The sequence below is a fragment of the Plutella xylostella genome, chromosome Z, assembly GCF_932276165.1.
Source record: "Plutella xylostella chromosome Z, ilPluXylo3.1, whole genome shotgun sequence".
Taxonomy (NCBI): Eukaryota; Metazoa; Arthropoda; class Insecta; order Lepidoptera; family Plutellidae; genus Plutella; species Plutella xylostella.
Window position 1 is genome coordinate 13,225,163 of NC_064012.1, and position 19,331 is coordinate 13,244,493.

Genomic DNA, 19,331 nt, shown 5'->3' on the forward strand with positions numbered 1-19,331 from the left:
CTTGGACATATGATGCCGTGTAGCAAAACACCGAATCAGCTACCTACATGTTATTTACCACACCATGCCGTATTACGTAGCGAATCGACAAGCTCGCCTCTACGCGTAGTGTACAATGCCGCGTCAGCCACAACAACAAAATACAGTTTAAATGACCTCATGTGCCGGGGTCCAAATTTACAACAGGATCTGCAGTGTCTCATTATCAAGTGGAGACAATACCAGTATGCATTTACTGCGGATGTTGAGAAAATGTATAGAGGAATATTGTTGCACCCCGATGATCAGCAACTACAGAGGATAGTGTGGAGAGATGATCCATCACAACCTTTACAAGATTACCAGCTCGTGACCTTGACCTACGGGTTCAAGGTCGCCCCATATTTGGCAATGATGACCCTCAAACAACTCGCACAAGATGAGAGAAAGAATTATCAAGGCAGCCCTGCACCAGACATCTTAGAGAATTCATTTTACATGGATGACTTAGTTCACGGGGCGCATACTACGGATGAAGCCAAACAATTAAAACAGGACATGATCAAACTTTTAAGAGCGGGAGGATTTAATCTCAGGAAGTGGAAATCCAATGTAACCGAACTCCAAGAAAGCTCAAATGGACAACAAAACTTTGACTTCAAGCAGGCTGAGTCATCGAAAACGTTAGGAGTAGGCTGGAATCCCAAGGATGATAATTTCATATTCAGTCCAGTAAACCTGCCCGAAAGCAAACCAACAAAAAGGAATTTGTTATCAGACATGTCCAGAATTTATGATCCTTTAGGATGGCTAACACCAATTACCACCAAACTTAAAATATTATTTCAAGAAACATGGAAATCAGACGCACAATGGGACGAACAAGTGTCCGAGGAGATTGCCGCTGAATGGCAGAAAATCAAGGTCGATCTACACAATTTGGATCTATTCAAAATACCAAGATGGTTAAAAACACAAGAAAATTCCGAAGTAGAGCTCCACGGGTTTTGCGACGCAAGCATAAAAGCGTTTGCTTGTGTGGTGTATTGCAAAACAATCTACAACGGTGCAACTTATGTTATACCTATAGCAGGGAAGTCCAAGTTAGTACCTGTGAACAAACATATTACGCTTCCTCGTTTGGAACTTAGTGGCGCGATGCTACTATCAAGATTAATGGCCAAAATCAAAGAATGCTTAAACACCTTCGAAAACATCAAGATTTATGGTTGGGTCGATTCGATGGTTGTTTTAGGGTGGCTCAATGGCGAACCGAACAAGTGGAATGCTTTTGTAGCCAATCGTGTGACACAGATAACAGGCACGATGCCATCGGAATGCTGGAGATATGTCAGGTCTCAAGAGAATCCAGCAGATTGCGCCAGCCGAGGAATAACAGTCAATCAACTTCAGGAACACAATCTCTGGTGGCGAGGTCCAGAATGGCTCCCTACATACGAGCAAAAGCAAGATATTCCCATCCCCACTACAGAGCTGGAGTTGAAAAAACAAAAACAAGTACACATCGCACAAGTAAGCGAAGGCTATGACGTTGTAGGATACCTACTCAACAAATTTAGCTCATTGGCAAAAGCAATAAGAGTGTTGGCACGGGTGCGAAAATGCCTACCGTGGAAAAAGAGCTCGGGTTTCATAACAGTAACTGATATAAACGAAGCCGAAGCAATAATTATCAAGTACGTACAAAACGAGCAATTCTCAGATGAAATTGAAGATTTTAAAAAGAAGAAAGGAGTCTCATGTAAGAGCAAACTATTCAGCTTGTGCCCAATTTTAGATGAACAAGGAATCTTAAGAGTGGGAGGCCGGCTGGAAAACGCTCAAATTGAGTACAATATGAAACATCCGATAATTGTTGACAAAAACACGCGTTTTTCGGAGCTCATCATCGACCAGGCGCACCAGGACACATTTCACGGTGGAGCTCGAATGACAACCAGTTTTCTAAGACGGAAATATTGGCTTCTCGGCGGAATTCAAGCCACCAAGAAACGGCTTCGCAACTGTGTGAAATGTAAAAGGCACAACAATAACAACAACCATCAGATTATGGGAGATCTACCCTCAGCTCGAACAAACCCATCAAGACCATTCTACCACACAGGGGTAGACTATACAGGCCACGTTTTTATCAAGGCAAACAAGGGCCGTGGCATCAAAACCATGAAAGGTTACGTTGCAGTATTCATTTGCATGGTAACCAAGGCCGTGCATCTGGAGCTGGTCTCGGACCTTACGTCCTCAGCCTTCCTAGCAGCCTTGCGCAGGATGGCAGCACGACGATCAGTACCTGCCCATCTGTATTCAGACAACGGCACAAACTTTCAACATGCCAACAAGGTACTGCAACAAGAATATACCGAACTAAAAAACAAGATAGAACAAGAATTTGATCAAAACTTCATATCCGAAATCAGTGAAATGGGGATAACTTGGCACTTCAACGCCCCTTCATGGCCGTCTGCAGGAGGCCTTTGGGAAGCTGCTGTGAAGAGCCTAAAACACCATCTGAAACGAGTAGTTGGCGAAACAAGACTTACATTTGAGGAGTACAGCACTTTGTTAGCTCAGTTGGAGGCGTGTATGAACTCAAGGCCTCTATGCCCTCTAACAGAAGATCCAGAAGACTTGGACTTCCTAACACCTGCACATTTCCTAGCATGTGGTCCAACACTCACCATATACGAAACAGAAAGAGACTTGCGTACAAGATGGCAACTAACACAAAAGATATTTACAGATATATGGAACAGGTGGCGATCAGAATATCTTACTCAACTATCAAAGAGAAGTAAATGGAGAAAACCACAAGACAACATTAACATGAATGACGTAGTTATCATCAAGGAAGATAACTTACCGCCTGGGAAGTGGGCGTTGGGTCGCGTGGTTGACTTACATCCAGGGAGTGACGGACATGTACGAGTAGTGACGCTTAAGACGAAAAACGGCCTCTTAAAACGTCCAATCGTGAAGTTAGCCGTACTTCCAATCGACAAAGAAGACAGATCCCAAACATCATCATCATCTTCTGCATCAGAGGTACAGAATCCTAAGCCATACATCAGTGAAGATAAGCAAGCTGAAAATAAATCAGGAGTTAAAGGATGCAAGAAGCTAATGTCATTAGCCCTGACTCTGATGGTTTGCTTAATAACTCTGCCTAACATACATTGCTCTCCTACAAACATAACAAGATTTAGAGATAACCAAGGTCTCTATCTGGCTAAACTACAAGACATTCAAATTATCAAAGAAGATTGGAAGATCGTTGTCTATTACGACATAAATCCATATTACCAGGGCTTAAATGCATTAAATAAATACATCAACCATTTAACAAACATGTGTTCGATCATAAATAAACACTCATCATGCGACATCATATTACAACAACTACGTCACGGGTACTCGGAACTTAATTACTACAATGACATGCTGCTGAGTCAACATACAAGCGGGTTCCCCCGAGCAGATAAGAACACGCGTTGGCGCCGCGGACTCATTGATGGTGTCGGGTATCTCGCGAACTCGCTCTTCGGCGTATTGGATCAGAGGTTCGCCGAACAGTACCAGCAGCCTTACTCCCAGCGATGAGTGGCTGAATCGATTTCAACAAAATCGCTAATATCGTACTCCCACCGCACATTTTTGCGGCTCATTGTGTTATGACGTCACGCAAACCGTTCAGTGAAAATTATAGCGTTACTAAGCTAGAAATTCGCACCACGAGCTCATCATGAGCTCATCACACAGAGTAGATTATATGTCAAAGTTGCGACTCAACGCCTCTTTGAAAAAAGTTCCTATTCTTGCAACGCAAAGCCATTACAATGGCTAATTTTTCCTATTTTTGTAAGAAAAAGAGCCTGTAATTACACCTACAAAGTGATGTGAAAGTAGTTACTGAGGATACGTGAGGATTGCAAACCAGTCTCCCTGGATATTTTAAAGCATATTTAAAGGAGTTGACGGACAATTTGATTGAAGACTTTAGCTTCATGAAACTAGCTGATTTGAGCGTAACAAATAAGGTGAGTATCCACGAACATAATAGAGGTACATGTAAAAGTTTCTTCAACTAAAGGCGATGATCCATTCGCGAGCAAAACCTCCAATAACCTCTAAGTCCGCGGTCTAAAAAACCTCCAACGATGTTACAAAAAGCACGCCACGACTTTGCCATTGATGAAAGTAGACTGTTTGGTTCGCTAATGGATCACCAACGAGATTCGACAAGCCAACAATCTATACCGTCGCCTCGCCAATGGATGACCGCCTTAACTCTCATGTTCTTAAGGCATGAAGAAGAAGCCTTAAAGAAAATATCCTTCAAAACAAAGACAAACCTTCTTTTACCATTGTTGTAGTCCTATGGCACCCCAGAGGTGTCATAAAATCTGCCACCTATCTTTGTTTAAACCACCTATGTTTGGTCTCGCTCCAGCTAAGTCCAGTGGCTAACAATATATACCTACTAATAATAATAATAATAAGATAAACCTTCCTATACTATCATAATGTCTGTAACCTAAACCCCATGATACTAACCAGAATTTTTGGTATTTGTAGGTTTTTACTGCGTTGCAACTGGCTCCAGACTGGAATTTATAACCAAGACTAAATATTCAAGTGCCTATGTGAAGTACTTAACAACAAGTTGTATTAAGATCTTATGAAGTTAATACCTACATAAGAAACTAAATTGGCATATCATTCTGCTACTGAGTAAGTCACTTAAGCTGATTTCAATTTATTTGTAGCAAAAAATATATGAAATACTACCCTAGCACAAACACTTTAATTTTATGATGCACTGAAAGTATGAAAAATAATTTACTTGGCTTGCTTATCTAGATTCTATATCTATAAAATATTATTTGATTCATCTGTTTTCTAAGTACCTTAGGATTAAACTGTAGTGCTGCGGTGGGTATCTTTTGTAGTTAAAAAAATATACCTATGCTGGCTCAATCTCCACCTACTACAGAAACAAGACTATCTATTCTTGGACCAACAGAACGCCTATCTCAGCTATTGGAACACCCAGGCTTGTTGCTCCATTTTACTCGAGAGCTAGGCTGGCTGAGCTAAAATTAAGGAGATATGTACAAAGGTTCCACTCAAGAGAGCCACGTACAGGAGCTTCGCCACCTCTCAGAATAGAATAGAATAGAAAATCTACTAAATAAAGTTGTATCAATACCTTGATAGTACAGTCAGCAATAGATATTTATGCCACCACAGCAACAAAAATTTAATCCTCATGGGTGGAATAATAATATTTTATCAATACTTATTAACTTAAGTATTACTTACCTTAATATTAGTTATCCTTATTTTTCATGTTACATAAATATAACCTATCAATTGTCATAATATCTAAGGGCTTGCGTTGGGGTGGCATACATATCTCTTTGGCTGACTGTACAATATATTATTATTATATCCTAACCTATAGAATTACTATTAATCTATATTTCTATCTTATTTCAGATAATCAGAGAGCAGTTTTTTAGCTAATAGAAGAGAAGCTTATGCTTGATATTTCAGAACACTGATAATAATTGTGATGTGATTTAATATATGATACTTAATAAACATAAAATACAGCAAAAACCATGTTTCATTTCATTATTTACCTGTTGATGTTGCACTTGACTAAGAGGTCATTCATGATACTATTGCTTTATAAAGGCTTGATAGGAAGTATTCCTTCTTAAGAGTCCGGCAATGATAACATTGCAACATGGAAGAAATTGTATAAGTAACATTGTAAGTTGTTCTTTTAATATATGGATACCTACCATATACTCCTCATTCGTTAGCAGACTTGAGGCTCTGTATACTAACTTTTACCTGTTGCAATGTAATACCCTTGTAATCACCTACTGAGTAGAGTGGTAAGACAGTACTCTTGGCCGATATTAAACCATTCCGTGGATCACAATAACAGAGTGCTCAGCGGAGGACACTGTCTCGGGCCGCTCTACTTGGTGGTGTAATCAGGGTGTTAGCATTATCTGCTTTATGAAGATTAGGTAGATACATTTTTTATGTTTAAAGCAGGGTTTACTTACATGATAACATTGTGTTTTTAACATAAGCAGACACTTGGTCCATGCATAATGTTACAACTCTTATTACTAGTTATTACTGCTTTTTCTTAGAACTGCTTTAAACATAAAGAATAAAAAATAAAACAGCCGCATTCAACTTTTAATATGATTAATACATTACGAGTAATCGTTTATAGAGTTTACAATGCATGAGTCTAATAAGTACATACCTAAACTATGATCACTTACGACTTACGAACTTTTGGATTTCGATATGATTATGGAATTGTATTAAGTATGTGGTTGAAAGCACGATCTTAGAGTATGGGTTTGCACTTATTATTCAGAAATATTATCACGGTACGATATTGTCAGTATTTCACTGTAATTGTAGGTTATGTTGAGTATTTTTTCAATAAATTTCCGCCTTGAGTTAAAACTTTCACAAGATATTTCCTTGGCTATACGGTGACACGCAACGTCTTCTTCTTCTTTCTGTAAACAATGATTGATAGTTTAATATCTATAACTTTGTAACAAATTATCGTAATATTTTATCGGTCTATTTTATAAATCGAGTCGATCTGAGTCTGCAACTTAACCACTCCATCAGAATACTATACTTACGTCATATTATTATGTATTTAGTGCACAAATATCTATTTAAATAAGGAAATTCCATTTGTAATTTTGTTTTATCATTGTTATTGTATGTTGTATGAATGAAGTGGAGGGAGTGCAGTGTTGCCGCAACGGAGTTCTCAAAACGCACATATCCAGCGCTGAAAACGTACATTTAGGGTTAAAACCGTACATGAGCTGTTTTTTTTACTAAAATCACTCAATTTAGCTTTTCCAGCTCTTTCGCACCTGCTCGTCAGCAGAAGTACTATATTTTAATAGATTTTAGTCGTGAGAGACGTACCTATATTTATTATAGCATTTTAAAAAGTGTTACAATGTCCTAAAACCTTCAGAGTAGGTACCCCGCAGTTTTATGTATGATATACTTATACTCATTGTAATCATGTAATAATCATATTGGTTGAGAAAATAATCATACAAGAAAATCAAAATCGTCACTAATTGTGGTTAATAATTTTTTTGCTGCGATTCCAAAAAAAATACGTAAAATAGTCCATAAACAAAGATTTTACACATGATAATCATGATATTGGAAGTTAAGTTTAAATGGTACATTACATGGACCAATTATATACACATTACACATGGGAGGCTAAAATAGTACGTCAAATGTGTAAAATGTACGCTAATGGCAACACTGAGGGAGTGTTTTCACAGGTTCACAGAGTATTTTGATTTTTAGTTTGAATGCGTTCAAAAGCCCCTAATTTCATATTTTAACGTTTACAAAGTTAAGTTTTTGTGAATAATAAGTAAAAAATGGCATGCGTGATGACTTTAACCTAGTGTTTAATAAGTATTTTAATTAATATTTTACTAACATTGAAAAAATAAAAACATAATATGGACTGATGATTACCGGATTTCTTATTTCAAGCTTCGCTAGTACTTCGAACGCACACCAATTTTTTCCTTGTCAGAGCGAGAAAAAACACAAGATCTTATACAATTTTATAGAGCGACATCTCTTTCTTTCACCTCTATTGAAATACGGAACGCAACATCGGCCTGATATCGGCTTACTTCGGCTACCGTTTCAAAAATAATCACTAGTCGTTTCTTGATATATTTTCTACGTTGTCCTTGGTCCGCGGCTCAGTCAAAACCGAGGTGGTGGTACCAACTGAATCGGCCTAAATTTTTCAACTGAGTTTTAATTGGCTTTTTTGGATAGCGACTATTAATCGCTGGGAGTAAGGCTGCAGAAGGATATTATGCTTATGTCAGATAATCAACACCACTTACTAGCATTGTGGAAGAACCAAACATCTATAATCGAGTCAGAGTACAATGTCTTAAAGAGAACAGAAGACACATTAAATAAACAGCAAAAACTCATCAATCAACAGACTTTAAATTTTGAAAAAACAATAAATAACGTGAAATTGGAACTGCAAAACACAGTCAGCGTGAATGAGTTTGCGCTTGGCGCTATTACGGCAACCAACATGCTTCAATGTTTAAAAAACATACAAGAGATGCTTTTAGACACCCTTACAGATATTTATCAAGGAACCTTCAACTTTCACATCATAACTCCAAACCAACTAAGGAAAGAATTAAATATTATTGCGAATCAAATATCAAAGGAATTATGCTTACCCATTGACAATACCATGACTGACCTAAGAAAGATATATCACTTGTTAAAAATCAAGACCAGATTCACAGAAAGTTATGTATTTTTCGAAATCAAGGTGCCTTTAGTTCTGAGAGACTCCTACGAATTGTATAGAATTACTTCAATACCAAGGAAGGTACAAAGTTATAACATGTTAAGTATTGTGCCTACTTCCGAATATGTAGCTATAAACATACACAAGGACACATACATCGAGATGACAGAAACAGACGCAACATCATGCTTGCGCAATGGAGACATTTTGTGTTGCCAACTACTATCAAGACCCATTTATCATATTAGAGATGAATTTACCTTTTGTTCAAAGAATAAATCCTCAAATGAGTGCAATTATGTAATTGACCTTTGTAAAGACAAATGGTTACAAACAAACAGACCGAATACTCACCTATTCTTCATATGCAATCAAACAAAGGCGAGAATCATATGTTCGGATCAAGTTACCGTCGAACTGATAACAGGGCGCTGGCTTACTAACAGTAGACGATAATTGTATTATAAAAACAGATGATTTTATACTACACGGGCATAAACAGCGTCTTAGCAGAGTGGATAATAAGGCCGACATTAGTCTCCCTGTATTATCGCCGATTAACAATTACATCAATATAACCGTTCCGATCATAATCCCGACCATTGACACGCAAGAGTCAGACAAGGCGTTGGAGGACATACGAGACAACATACAGAAGGTGAAGGAGAGCGCGACCCTGGCGGCCGGCGTCTCCTACCACGACGTGCACCACTACGTGGCCATCTACTGCATCGTGGGAGCGGGCGCGGCGCTGGCGGCCGGGCTGGCCTGCCGCCGCGTGCGCGCCCCCGCCGGACCGACGCCCTCGCCGAGGCGTCAGTGCCAGTGCATCAGCATGAAAACATTCAGTGAATGTGATAACCTGGTTGTCGATATTTCAAGTGAAATGATCAGTGATAAAGGCAATATTAGTGAAAGGCAAATCGTGCCTAAAGTGAATAACCCGGGTTGTAGTCAGTTAGATAAAGGCTCCTCGCCTATCCGTAATAAAGTAGTTTTTCCTAGAATTGAAGCAACAATTTAGAGACTTTATCATACTTAGTACTTATTTAGAAATAGTTAAACTAATCTGGGAATTACTTAATATTAATTTCAAATAAGAACAGTATCAATAATCAAGTAATATATATTTTAACTTTAAAGAAGTTTGTCAATCACCATGTTAGAGTAAGGTCATCAAATCACTTTCTCTCTCCTATTCCGCCCCCGGGAGCATGTACGGGCAAGGCACGCACACAGCAACAGCACATCATTTCGCCGCATCATCATTTTACACTTTAACCTAATTTCATTACTTTCAGTACGTTTGTAGACATCAATCACGTCGCGCGTCACTCATTATCATAATTTAGAAATAGTATCAAGTAATTATTTCTCCCAATAAACTCTGGTAAACTTATACATACAGTTTTATCATTTATCAACAATCTATCATCATCGGCTAGTACCCGAACAAGGGTCAAGATCGTATTTCGCCGACACAGTACTACCCAAGTACTTGAATTTGTACACTTGTTTCAGAGAGTTTTCTCCGAGCTTTATGTCGAGAGTCGAATTGACGGTGCCTTCTTCAGTGTCCATCGCCATGACTTCCGTCTTGACAACACTGATTTTTAGGCCATACCTGCGACATGACTCGTCGAAATTGGTGATCCATTCTTGCAGTCCCTCTACTGAATCTGATACAAAGCACAGGTCATCGGCGTACATGATCTCTCTAATTGTGTCACAGGATACCTTGGTACGCGCTTTTAATCTGGCAAGGTTATAAAGATTCCCGTCTGTTCTGAATCGAATCTGGACACCGGCTGTTGAAACGCTTAGTGATTCATTCACTACCGCTGCAAAGTATAATGCGAACAAGGTAGGTGCCAGTACACAGCCTTGCTTTACTCCACAGGTGACGGAGAAGAAGTCTGATTGTTCACCGTCTGTACTGACGCAGCACCTCATGTCATCGTGCAGCAGTCGGAGAATGCGGACAAACTTATCGGGGCATCCAAGTTTACCCAACAGCATTCAGAGGGCTTCGCGTGGCACACAGTCAAAGGCCTTCTCAAGGTCAACGAAGCAGAGGAACAGAGGTTGACATTGCTCCCTACTCTTCTCCTGAAGTTGCCGCAGGCAGAAGATGGCCTCGCATGTGCCTCTTTGTGGGCGAAAACCAAATTGTGACTCAGGTAAGATCTTTTCAGAGACAGGTACAAGGCGATTGAGTAAGATGCGTGCAAAAATCTTTCCAGGCGTGGACAGCAGGGATATTCCTCGGTAAGAGTTGCAGTCAGAACGGTCACCTTTGTTCTTATACAGAGCACAGATCTGCGATACGGTGAAGTCACCTGGGACTTGTTCCTCATTCCACATCCGTACAAACAGCTTCCAAAGATGGTTGTGAAGCTCTTCTGTACCATATTTGAGCAATTCTCCTGGAATGTTATCGATGCCCACGGCCTTGTCATTCTTTTGCTGAGTGATGGCATCAATTACTTCACTGAGTGCAGGTGGTTCATCCATTTCAGCTACGGTTGCATAGTTTGGAAGAGATCTGATGTGTTCGAGATCAGCAGATCGATCTACGTTAAGCAGGTTCTGAAAATGTTGTGCCCAACGTTTCAGGACATCTTGATTGGATGTTAGCCTCTGCGTGCCATCGAGGGACTTAATAGGCACTTTTCCGTGATACCTGGTACCAATCAGACTCCTCAGCTCACCGTAAAAAACGCCGAGTTGCTTGGAATCTGCTAGCATTTGTATGTAACGAGCCTTTTCTTGCCACCACCGATCTTTGGTGTCCCGTGTTAGTTTCCTTAAAGTATTGTACCCACTATTCGAATCCGCATTTCGGATGCCAAACTGACTGTCCGAAAGGTCGAAACCGTACCACCACAGAGGTATGACTCGTTCGAAGAGCTTATCAGGCTCTTACAGCAATCAGATGTGTCGGTACACTGAAAGATAATCTACAGGCCTGCTTTATTTATTTAGGAGCACTAATGGCCTCCTTTCAGTCATTGAGTCACTGGCACTCAGGTTGCGGTTGAACAGGAAGATAGACTGTCTAAACAAATCATTTTTAGGCTAGTTAAAAAAAACTTTAGGTGGTTAGTATGCCAACTAGAACTACAAATAAAACAGTATTTTTGTCTCCTCTAAAATTTGGTCACGAGGAGTTACGATGATTACGATCTAAGGTGACGCTGACGATATTTTATACAAGGTATTGAAAAAAGGGTATAAAGCTTAGCCAAAAGTGGATTTAGGTGCCATTCTGATCCACTTTTCTTCTACAATTTTGAAAATTCACGTAACAAAACCTTTTACATAGAAACTTATTCGATCACGTGACTTTTTACTATAGAGACCGAATTTATTTTTCGAGAATTTCCAAAACTTGGAGAACAAAAGTTGTTCAGAATAACCCCTGAGTCAAACCCTTTCGGCACAGTATACCCTTTTTGCAACATCCTGTATAGGTAATATCAGGTTTATAAAAGACCTGGGCCTGTAGAGTGAGACTCGGCATGGGGAGTCATAATTTATAGATCTTTTAGGTTGCAGTGGCGAATGGGCACTGGTAGCCCTGCCTTTTTCTATAACTATAACTATAGGTAATTTTATGGCAATTTAAAAATGGTATAACATTTATCTATTTGAAAAAATCATTAAAAATATACATTACCTATCACCCTAATTTAAAAAAAAAATTCAGCCCTTACTTTAAACTTATAACACCCCTCTATTTCCTTCAGGGGTTAAAAAACCTGTGTATTTAATATTTTCTTATGAGTTTTTTTTTTAAAACTAGGCTCTTACATAGTTGTACATAATATTATGCGGTATTTTATTCCACTTGTAACGCATAAAATTCATAGCTACAGTAAACATTTCATTTTTTCATGGCGAGATACAGTCGCACTTAACCGCTTTTTTGCAAAGCTTGTTAAATAGATTTAAAAAATTATGTAAATTTTAGATCTTCAATTTTTAAAAATACTTCCTTATTTTTAACAACCTGTAGTGTACAGACTACCACATCTTAAAATATATATATTTTTAATTAACTACGGTTTTTGGTTTCAAATAAAACAAATTATGAACTTACTTTTCAACACCCTGTATATTGTGTAGCTTACCTACCATACACAACCGTTAAAATAAAATAAATTACCCCTCAGAATATAAACAGGCTCGCGCTTTGGCATACTGCATTGACCGTATAGTTCTTATTCGGAGAATCTAATAAGTGTCATTATGTGCAATGTTTACCTTTATCTATGCATCTGTAACTCTATAGTAAAAAATGTAAACAAATCGAAAAGGCGAAATGTTTTCTAAGAATTTTCGGCTTTTCTGCATCTAAAATGATTAGAAAATTAACTTTCCATAGCAAATGCATATGTATTATAATACTTGTAGTCATAATTTGTTGATTTAATCAGTTTTTGTGAAATATTTGATAAAAAATAAAATGGCGTGGGTATCGCTCCTAACAGGCCGCCACCAGGGCGACGACTGAAGAAATCTGAAATCTGTCACGGTGTCATCATTTTTAAACCGGAATTTATTAGTTTTTTGCAAAAAAAGTTGACTTCTGGTCCATTAAATCCAACTCTTTAAGGTAACTTTGTTAAGAATTTAATTACCTACACATACATATAAGATTCCATGAAAATGGGCCCTCTGATTTCGAGGGTTTTTTCATAATAAGTCAAAAAATGGCAAAAGACATGGTGTGTTTGCAATTTTTTTTAACATACTTATTATAATCCTGCACCAATTTATAAGCAACTAACATGTTCAGTATACCCTCTGCTACAAAATATATTTTTATCAATGTGATAGAAGCCACCGTTTTTCCAATCTAATCAAGTATATCAAGCCGACTTTAGCATTTTAGCTTTAGGGATCCCCTTAAGTGTTAATTTCTTCTTTTACAAAATACCACGTGCAGCACGTGCTCTTGGTGCAAATCTAGATTTTAGATATTCGTACTCTACGTGTATTGGATTTTGTTTGTTTTTTGTTGTTTTGTACATATGTATAAATGTTCTCTTACTTGGTGCAAATCTAGATTCTTGATATTCGTACTCTACGTGTATTGGATTTTGTTGTTTTGTACATAGGTAAAAATGTTCTCTTACTTAGTGCAAATCTAGATTCTAGATATTCGTACTCTACGTGTATTGAATTTTGTTTGTTTTTTGTTGTTTTGTACATAGGTACCTATAAATGTGCTCTTACTTGGTGCACATCTAGATTCTAGATATGAGTACTAGACTTAGAAGTGTATTGTTTTTTGTTGTTTTTAATAATAAAATAATATTTTATTATTTTATATTTCCTTGTTTTATTTAAGTAATTATTACTATTTAAAAAAAACATATACTTATAATTTAGTTCGAAAATAAAAAAAATTAACAGAAAGGCTAGCATGGGCCACAAGTCAAGACGAGACGTGACTAGTTTCTTGCATCACGCGGCCCCGAGACAGCACCCTACGGATAACTTCTGTCACGTCTTGACGTGGTCGTCTTGCGCCCCGTTTAGCCCTTCAGCTCTCAAAATTTTGACTTCGAACAGAGTGGACAAGGTAGGAAAGTGGACGAAGTGGGAAAGTGGACTATTTGGGAAAGTGGACCAAGTATGAAAGTGGACGATTTGGGAAAGTGGACGAAGTGGGAAAGTGGACGAAGTACTAAAGTAGACGAAGTGGGAAAGTGGACGAAGTAGGAAGTGGACGAGGTGGGACCAATAGGTGGACGAAATGGGAAAGTTGACGAAATGAGAAAGTAGTCAAAATATGAAAGTAGACGAGGTGCCCCTGAAGGATCGCAAGAAGTCATATTTGTAGTACAGTCAGGCAAACAGTATACATATATTATGATTATTATGACATACATACCAACACCACATTTCTATGTTTTTTGAGAAATTAAACATTTAATCATTTAAAACAAAATATTTATTCTTATTACAAACACACAAAATAAATTTCTTATTACAATCAGCAAAAAAACAAAAAAAAACTCTTATTATACACTAAATAAAATATTCTAATACCGTAATGCACTTAACCGTTTTACTGGAGACTTATTGTTTTAAGTACGCAATCATAAACGATACTTATAATTTGTTTATTTTTGTTTATTATTTTTTTATTTCTTTTCGTGTCAGGGTAATGTAAATTGTTTCTTACTAATTTAACTTTGTGTTTTTGCTTCTTTTCTTAATAATGATATGAATTGAAACATGGTTGGCTGTTTTGTAATTTTTGAATTTATTCGGCGATGCCAGCCCTCGACGCCAACGGCTTAATACATTACTGCTTATCTTCTGCATCCATTGAGTGTTGAAATAGTCAAGGAATATGTTTATATCTTTCGATCGTGATGACATTTCAATAATAGTGAAAAATGCCTCTGGTATCATTTTTGGTGGCACTTTACGATCTTCGGCAAAGAGACTTAATCCCTTGGTCTTTTTGAAAACAGCGTTGCAAAAGTGGTAATAACAACCTTTTACGGTTATATTTGGATCACATGGTTCACAGCGTTAATAACGCTTAATTCGTAATCGCATTTGTACATTTTTAAGTTAAATCCATATTGTTCTTGAAGTATCGAAAAAAACCTCTTATACGTTCTTTGCTGTTTATTCGGCAACAAAGCAAAAATTATGGGTATGAAATTTACTGTTTCATCACTGCGTGCCACGTCTACGAGCAAGCTATACAGTTGATAGAATGGTTTAGGTACTATTTTGAATGTACCGTCTCCGTAGAGAGTTTTTTTAGTTGTGAAAAATGGTCACAACTCAGTCCGCGTTAGTGTTGAAAATATTATGATTCTGCCAGATGAATCATATTCATCGTACAAATAAAAATCTTCCACTAAGCTGTGAGGTAGTCTTACGTGAAATGAATCTTTTACTTTGAGACTGTTCATACTTTCGTGCTCTATAGTATCTTTTTTTGACGCAAATACTGTCATTTCATGTTCTTGACCCTTAAAATCATGTTTAGAAATGTTTTTCTCAAAAATCATTTGAGCGGAGGTAAAATTAGCACACACCTCTTTTTTGCAGACATCAACAACTTAATCTATTAGATTACGGGTGAAACTCAAAGAATCACAAACATGCTTAGCGGGTCTGATAACTTTATTGTTACGGTCGAGAGTTATGGAGGTGCGGCATTCTTGCTGTTTAAAACATCTACAGTTCGTCGTGCCAGACTTATTTTTAGGGTTCCGTAGCCAAAATGGCAAAAACGGAACCCTTATAGTTTCGTCATGTCCGTCTGTCCGTCTGTCCGTCTGTCACAGCCGATTTACTCGGAAACTATAAGTACTACAGTGATGAAATTTGATGGGAATATGTGTTGTATGAACCGCTACAAAAATATGACACTAAATAGTAAAAAAAAGAATTGGGGGTGGGGCCCCCCATACATATAACTGAGGGATGAAATTTTTTTTTTCGATGTACATACCCGTGTGGGGTATCAATGGAAAGGTCTTTTAAAATGATATAAAGTTTTCTAAAAAACATTTTTCTTAAAGTGAACGGTTTTTGAGATATCAGCTCTCAAAGTCGTAAAAAGTATGTCCCCCCCCCTCTATTTTTATAACTACGGGGTATAAAATTCTAAAAAAAATAGAGGTGATGCATGCTAATTAACTCTTTCAACGATTTTTGGTTTGATCAAAGTATCTCTTATAGTTTTTGAGATAGGTTGATTTAACTGTAATTTTGCTGCTATGGAACCCTTTGTGCGCGAGCCCGACTCGCACTTGGCCGGTTTTTAAATACAAATTGTACCTATATCCTTCATGGAGTAACACCGGTTTATTTTTTTGGCTTTTTATAAATTTCATTTCGTCCATTTTTATCTACTAATCCACTGAACACTAAATTTGTAACAATTATTTTGACTAAGCTCGCAACGCAATTATTAACATGAAATAAATCAAAATTGACTTTTTTGACATGAAATAAATAAAATCTGACGTTTTGTCATTATTATTCATAAAGAAGAAAAATACATGGTCAGCCAATATAAACATAGTACAGTGCTCCAAAATTGATAATGCGCATAGAAATCTTTGACAGATCGGTTTTTTTCGATTATGTGACACATGATATTGACTCCTATTTCTTTCGAACAAGGCGCAAAGTGCAAGTGTTTTTTTAAGGCTCTTACGATTTAATGATTCGGGTGTGAAGATCTGCATGTGCATTATTAATTTTGGACAAGTGTATCTATGTAGCAAGATATAAAAAGGCCTTTCAGACATGAAACAGGTTTTAGGGTTCCGAACCTCAAAAGAAAAAAAAAACATGGATGATTTTATTGTCCGTTGTTTTCTGTCTGTCACCACCCGTGTTCCTTTTTTAGCGCGAAATTCTACCTCTATGAGCTTGAACCACCACTCGTAAAAGTACTTACATATTTTTTAGTCCGAAGGTAGGTACTTTTAGATAAAAGATGTGGTAATTTGCGAATATGATATTATATGGAATATGGTTAATTGCAAACATCGTTTTTTGGGAACATTATATTATGCTAGTATGATATTTTGCGATTTTGCGAAGATTATGATTTACTAATATCATAATTTGCGAATATCATGTTTTGCTAATGTGCTAAAAAAAAAAAAAAAATGCTAATGTGATGTTTTGCGAATATCATATTTTGCGAATAGGATATACAGCGACGGAGGGGGTGTGGTCATTTATTATTATTTGTCAATTTAAAGAAAAAAATATTACACCGAGTATAATGTTGTTGTATTCCACACATAGAGTGCACATTTGCATTTGTTTGCAGTTTCTTACCAATATTTTGCCATTACAAAAATTGCACGAGAAGTAAATAAGTTTTTAATTATTTTATTTAAATGCAGAAGGTCTTAAGTACCATGAAGAAAACGATAATGTAGACTGAAGCTGGATTTGAGTTGAGTCCTGATGTTACTTTGTGGTTGTAGTTGAAAACACGACTTTTTATATTATTAGAACTGTTTATTTACTTCACACACACGTATAGTTTTTACAAGGTCTTACACATTGAGAAGAAAACAGATCAAAATTCACTTAAAAACACAACCTCCATCCATACTTAGGTACTAAAATACTACCTTCCCTTTGACTACCTTTCCGTTTCCATCATCAGATCAGCTCAGAATAAACACCTACTAATTAAATCTAGATTACAATGGTATACCTACATAGGTACTATACCTGGTCGTGGACGCGTATACTGGTCGTGGAAACAAAGGGCAAAACTAAAAAACTCTTAATTTTTATTCTGCTGCATCAAAATCTATCATTTTGTTTAAAAACGCTGCAAGTGCGCAAATCTTCTTGTTGGTATACTGCCCAAGATAAAAAAGTATACAAGGTATCATACTGGCGATGTGCGCCCAACTACTAACAGTGCGGCGGCCGTGTATAGGTACAGAAACTTCGTCTTTGTCTTCCCTGCAATGCCGGATTTATTAGTAGGTAAAATAGGCTACTGTTTTGGTAATCTGTGACGTATTAATATTTTATTTTCTACCATCTCGCTGTGATGGTATAATTTAATTATATATAATCCGTTTGGCCGCATGTGTTCATGGCAATACGATTCGGCCAGTTTTAAATGGTACATTCCCAAGGTAAAGTGACATTATGAGTTACTGAGCAGTGATGTTAAGTAATTACGAAAAAGTTATCTTGTTGTTGTTGTTGCAGACCTACTATGGCACCCCAGAGGTGCAGAGGGTCTCCACTAACGTCCGCCACTTCCGCCTATATGCGGATGCACTTTTGGCCTCGCTCCAGCTTAGTCCAGCGGCTCGTAGCTCGTTTTCGACTTTTCGGTGCCATGTTTAGACAGGGCGTCCATGGCAGCGCTTGCCGTTTGGTGGCATCCAGTCAAACGCTATATTTGTGGCATTTGTAGCTCCTCTTCGTACAGTGTGCCCAATCCATTTACAGACTGTTCAGTTTGTTTCGTATTTTGAATTTGGCTTTGTACTCTTCCATCTTAGGGGCTTCATAATAGGGGTCATCAACAATAATTTTACTAAAGTGGAAATTAAATTCACATTTGAAAACAAAACCAAGAACGATGTGTAATAACAGCTCTATACATATAATCCCACAGAACTGACTGACAAGAACTCTCCAAGAACTGAAGGACCTTTGACTGATTGGTGACAGCCGCCGACAGCCCGAATGGTTTTCGATTATGTACACATGATATGGACTCCTATTTCTTTCAATCAAGGTGCAAAATTCAAGTGCATTGTTAAGGCTCTTACGATTCAATAATTCGGGTGTTTCCGGGAATACGACATTTTGCGAAGATTTGCATGCGCATTATTAATATGGGAGAACTGTATATGTCTTATTTTTTCAATTATCTGGGAAAGCCATTTCTGGATTCGTATGCATTCAAGCTATAATTTAACGTAACGCAAAGCATTGACTGGAAAGGACTTCATGCATCCAGTTATTATTCTTAGAGCCTTGAATTGGAAGGATTTTATTTTTTTTAATTCTAATTTGCTATACGTTTCTAAGAGGAAAGAACCATAATCTAAGACGCTACAGATAAGAGCATTATATAAAAGCTTTAAAGTAAAAGGGTGGGCTCCCCACCATACACCGGATGAGACTCTGAGGTTATTTAAAAACTTCGCATTTGTAGTAATGTTATTTAGATGCACTACACCTTAGCTTACGGCTTAGCTTAGAATCAAGAAACACACCGAGAAATTCGACATTGTCATTAACTGGAACACTGTAGTTACATATCTTTACGTTAACTTCAGGGTTATTATTCTCGAATCTGGCTTACGAGATTTTATTTCATGATTTATGTATTTTACGTTTGAAATAGAAGAAGAAAAATAATTACTAGTAAAGGAAAGAACTACAATTTTGCAAAAAAAGTCTTTACTAG

At 37.4% G+C, this 19,331-nt stretch overlaps 1 protein-coding gene and 2 long non-coding RNA genes across 3 annotated transcripts in view; 2 read left to right on the top strand and 1 right to left on the bottom strand.

The window, feature by feature from the left end:
- Positions 1–19,331, top strand: part of LOC105388275 — a 251,699-nt gene that overhangs the window by 90,775 nt on the left and 141,593 nt on the right. The gene's annotated exons all lie outside the window — the stretch shown is intronic.
- LOC125491222 lies at positions 3,572–5,787 on the top strand. Its single transcript, XR_007268192.1, has 3 exons — positions 3,572–4,034; positions 4,573–4,728; positions 5,497–5,787. It is a non-coding gene; the product is annotated as an uncharacterized LOC125491222 (long non-coding RNA).
- LOC125491224 lies at positions 6,212–7,915 on the bottom strand. Its single transcript, XR_007268194.1, has 2 exons — positions 6,687–7,915; positions 6,212–6,554 (listed from the first exon to the last, which is right to left on the bottom strand). It is a non-coding gene; the product is annotated as an uncharacterized LOC125491224 (long non-coding RNA).